General features: G+C 43.5%; 1 pseudogene; it reads right to left on the bottom strand.

Moving 5' to 3' along the window:
• Positions 1-244: 244 nt before the first annotated feature.
• LOC130861002 (60S ribosomal protein L9-like) lies at positions 245-798 on the bottom strand (annotated as a pseudogene).
• Between the last annotated feature and the right edge of the window lie 4450 nt (positions 799-5248).

The following is a 5248-nucleotide window of genomic DNA, read 5'->3' as shown; positions in this document are numbered from 1 at the left end:
ATAGAATAAGCTCTCCCTAGTGGTGAGGTGCATCAACACAAAATGCCCATGCAAAGATGTGAGGGTCACAGCCGTGAGCAGAACAAGCAAGTCACGGGACACTCAGCTGATCAGAGCACAAGCGTGAGGCTTCCCGGTTTTTTTTTCCAGTAGATAAGTTTCATTGCATTGTAAAGATATCACAGATAGGTCCTGGGACTCATTTGTCATCTTCTTGTTTCCGTAGCTAGACAACTCTTATATCTTATTCATCAGCCTGATGACTGGTTCCTTTTTCAGAGACGTAGATAACATCCAAAATGATCTGATATCCTTATTTTTAACTGTGTGGCTTGCTGAATCAAAGCAGCTGAATTTGATGCAAGGTCAATGCAAATCACTTTCCGGGCTTGAGATGCTGAATAAGCAGTGCCTGGCCTCATATGAGCCCTGCAGATTTTTCATCTAAGAAATTCCCGGCTTCAACAAGAGACCTGCTCACCTGAATAAAGACGTGGACGGGGAAGTGAGCATACACACATGTACTCTTGTAACGGAAGCCCATGGAACACCCTTGATCACGTGCTGTGTCATACTAGAGACTGCGTGAACTGGAGCCGGTTCCTTTCTCTCCTCCACTGTTTGTCAACCCAGAGTCCCTTCCTATTCTTTCCAAGGAAGGCTGAGTTCTATACTGATGTAGTCCCTCTGCAGGATTCCTCTGGGGCCCTTCACAATAACTGTGTGTCTCTCCAGAGTGATGTTGTCATTTTCTGGAATGTCGACAGTCTGGTTGCTGAAAATAGTCTTCGTTCTCATGGTGGATTCAGCAAAGAGAGCATCTTAAGGTTTATTTCTTAAACTTTTTAAAAATTTTTACTGGGATGTAGTTGATTTACAATGTTGCGTTTAAACAGTTTTATTGAGATATAGTTCACATATCACATAATTCATCCATTTAAGGTGAACAATTGAATGGTTTTTAGTATATTCATGTATACGTATGACTATCATTACAGTCAATTTCAGAATAGTTTCATCACCTCAGAAAGAAATGCCTGGGGCTTCCTAGGTGATGCAGTGGTTAAGAATCCGCCTGCCAATGCAGGGGACACAGGTTCGGTCCCTGCTCCAGGAAGATCCCACATGCCGCAGAGCAACTAAGCCCATGCGCCACAACTATTGAGCCTGCGCTTTAGAGCCTGTGAGCCACAGCTATTGAGCCCATGTGCTGCAACTACTGAAGCGCACTTGCCTAGAGCCCTTGCTCTGCAACAAGAGAAGCCACGGCAATGAGAAGCCCATGCACCACAATGAAGAGTAGCCACCACTCACCACAACTAAAAAGAAAATCTGCGCACAGCAAAAAAAGACCCAACACAGCCAATGAAATAAATAAATAAATAAATAAATAAATAAATAAATAAATAAATAAATAAATAAATTTATAAAAAAAAATGAAAGAAAAAAATGCCTGTGCCTTTTAGTTATGTATCCTGTATCCCTCCCGCTCAGCCCTAAGCCACCACTAACCTATTTTTTGTCTCCACAGATCTGGCTAGTCTGGATGTGTTGTGTAAATTATGTAATATGTGATCTTTTGCCTCTTAATGTTTTTAAATTAAATGTGTTTACACTGTAATTCTGCTTTATACCAGAATTCATCAGAATCCGTGTTTTTAGCTCTGTGGTTTTACACATGCTTTTCATGGTTAGCAAAACATTACAGCAAACCCGTAAGTTATATTTTCTCTTCCCTTTCCTGAAGAAAAGCCCAGAGACTCTTTGTTTAAGAGCTCACACTAGGGGAAATAAAATGAAAAGAAGGAAAAATAACAACCCAAGGAACTTGGGACATTTTAAATTTTTATTGAGGTTCTCAGCATCCAGGCCCCCGATCTCCAGGGTCTGTCTGTTTTGGGGTCTGAGCCCACCTTTGAGGTGCAGAAGCCTGGAAGATGGGTCAGGGCTGCCTCTCCTCCCCCACGTGCAGACTGCAGAGCTGCCTGCCGAGGAAGAGTACCCAAGGATACCTTAGAGGTGGGCATGTAGAGAGACAAAAGTGGAGAAGAGGTGAAAGTCCCATTGCCTGCAGGAGGAGGGAGCATATCAGAGCAAGGGCTGAAGACAAGTCAGTTGCCAACAGGTCCAACCAGCTCTCAAGCCTGCCTAGGGGAGCCATAGGGTACTTCCGTGCAGTGGGGTGTTCTTTTTTTCATTCTTTTTTTCTTTTTTAAATTATTTTTTGGCTGCGTTGGGTCTTCATTACTGCATGCGGGCTTTCTCTAGTTGTGGCGAGTAGGGGCTACTCTTTATTGCGGTACATAGGCTTCTCATTGTGGTGGCTTCTTTTGTTTCAGAGTGTGGGCTTCAGTAGTTGCAGCACACAGGCTCAGTAGTTGTGGCCTACGGGCTTAGTTGCTCCACAGCACATGGGATCTTCCCAGACCAGGGCTCGAACCTATGTCCCCTGCATTGGCAGGCAGATTCTTTTTTTTTTTTTTAACATACCATAAGCAGGGGGATTCTTAACCACTGTGCCACCAGGGAAATCCGGGGTGTTTTTTCAAGGTCAGTCACAAGATAGGCATCTACTAAGTGGTACACGGAAGCTCTGCTTGGGTCCTGACCCTCAGGAGGGAACTCATCAAAATGACCCACTCCTTCTGACTTCACCTTTAGGGAAGGTCAAACAAGTTCCTGCTTCCACCATAGTCCCTTTACCCAGCAAAAATGAGAATCCTTTTTCTCAAATACTGGGCGGGAATCATGCAACTCTAGGGCAATACCTAAAAGTGAGCTCCTGTTGCAGTGCCAGTTTGTAGAGTCAAGTAGATGCTCTAAGGAGGAGGGTGGCTCTGGAAACCTCAAAATCCAAATTCTACTTGGACAATCTCAAGTGAGCCAGGGGAAAAGAAGGAATTGTTCTGGCTGAGCTGGAGTAGAGGGATGAGAGAAACAAAGGTCCAGTGCCAAATGGAGACCAGGCTTGCAGTAAGAGGGCAAGAAGGGACAACACAAAAAAGAGATAAAATGATAACAAGCAGATTCAGAACTGCAGATAAAGTAATATGTGGATTTTTGACAGCTCAGAGGGTTGGTGTCCCTAACCCGCATCGTTCAGGCATCAACTGTATTTGCTCTGGCTAGAACTTTCAGTACAGTGTTGAATAGCAGCAGTGAAGACAGGCATCCTTGTCATGTTCCTGATCTTAAAGGGAAAGCTTTCAGTCTTTCAGTATGATGTTAGCTCTGGGTTTTTCATAATAGTGTTCATCATGTTCAGAAATTTTCCCTTTATTCCTACCTTTTTGAGAGTTTTTTTTTTATCTTAGAAAGATGTTGGATTTGTGAAATGCCTCTTCTCAACCATTTGAGATAGTCATGTGGTTTCGTTTCCTTCATTCTACTAATCTGATGCATTATATTGATTGATTTTCCTTTTCCTTTTTTTTTGGGGGGGGGGGGCTACACTGTGCCGCATGTGGGATTTTAGTTCCCTGACCAGGAATCGAGCCTGGACCCTCAGCAGTGAGAGTGCAGAGTCCTAACCACTGGACTGCCAGGGAATTCCCAGATTTTCTTATTTTTAACCACCCTGGAATCCCTGGGACAAATCCCACTTGGCCATGGTGAATAATTCTTTAAATATGTTATTGGATTCAGTTTGCTAATACCTTGTTGAAGATTTTTGCATCTATATTCATATGGGAAATTGCTCTGTAATCTTATTTTCTTGTGATGTCATTATTTGGCTTTGGCTGGACTCATAGGATGGGGTGGGGACTGCTGCTTCCTCTTCAATTTTTTGGAAGAGTTTGGTAGAATTCACCCGTGAAGCCATGTGGTCCAGGACTTTTTTTTTTTCTTTCTTTTTTTATATGGACCATTTTAAAAGTCTTTATTGAATTTATTACAATATTGCTTCTGTTTTTTTATGTTTTGGTTTTTTGGCCCTGAGGCATGTGCAATCTTAGCGCCCCGACCAACCCACACCCCTAGCATTGGAAGGTGAAGTCTTAACCACTGGACCGCCAGGGAATTCCCCAGGACTTTTCTTTGTTGGGAGGTTTTTGATTACTGATGTAGTCTCTATTTGTTATAGGTCTGTTGAGATTTTCTATTTCTTCTTGAGTCAGTTTAGGTAATTTTTGTGTTTCAAGGAATTCGTTCATTTCTTCTAGGTTTTCTAATTTGTTGGTGTACAGTTGTTCAGAGTATTCTCTTATAATCCTTTTTATCTCAAAAAGCTCAGGGGGCTTCCTAGATGGCACAGTGGTTAAGAATCTGCCTGCCAATGCAGGGGACATGGGTTTGATCCCTACTCCAGGAAGATCCCACATGCCAAGGAGCAACTAAGCCCATGTGCCACAACTAAGCCAGTGTGCCACAACTATTGAGCCCATGTGCCACAACTACTGAAGCCCATATGCCTAGAGCCCATGCTCTGCAACAAGAGAAGCCACGGCAATGAGGAGCCCACGCACCACAACGAAGAGTAGCCCCTGCTCGACGCAACTAGAGAAATCCTGTGTGCAGCAACGAAGACCCAACACAGCCAATAAATAAATAAATTAAAAAAAAAAAAAAAGCTCAGGAATAATGTCCCCATTTTCACTTCTGACTTTAGTTATTTGCAGCTTTCTCTTTTTCCTTTGTAAGTCTGTGCTATGTTCTGAATATTATATCCACTCAAAACTCGGCTATTGGGGCTTCCTAGGTGGCGCAGTGGTTGAGAATCTGCCTGCCAGTGCAGGGGACATGGGTTCGATCCCTGCTCCAGGAAGATCCCACATGCCGCGGAGCAATTAAGCCCGTGCACCACAACTATTGAGCCTGCGCTCTGGAGCCTGTGAGCCACAACTATTGAGCCCATGTGCTGCAACTACTGAAGCCCAAGCACCTAGAGCCCGTGCTCCACAATAAGAGAAGCCACGGCAATAAAGAGCCCGCACACTGCAACGAAGAGTAGCCCCCACTCACAGCAACTAAAAAGAAAATCCGCACACAGCAAAAAAGACCTAACACAGCCAATAAAATAATAAATAAATTTATAAAAAAAAATAAAACTCGGCTATTAAATCCTAATGCTGAATGTGATAGTATTAGGCGGTTGGGGCCTTTGGTAGGTGATTAGGTCTTGAGGGCAAACCCCTCATGAATGGGATATGTGCCCTCATAAAAGAGGCGCCAGAGAAATCTATGCTCCTTATGCATGTGATAATGAGATGTCTGCAACCTAGAAGATGCCTCTCACCTAATCACGGTG

The sequence above is a fragment of the Hippopotamus amphibius genome, chromosome 9 (genome assembly GCF_030028045.1).
Source record: "Hippopotamus amphibius kiboko isolate mHipAmp2 chromosome 9, mHipAmp2.hap2, whole genome shotgun sequence".
Classification (NCBI taxonomy): Eukaryota; Metazoa; Chordata; class Mammalia; order Artiodactyla; family Hippopotamidae; genus Hippopotamus; species Hippopotamus amphibius.
This window is presented reverse-complemented; position numbering and strand designations above follow the sequence as displayed.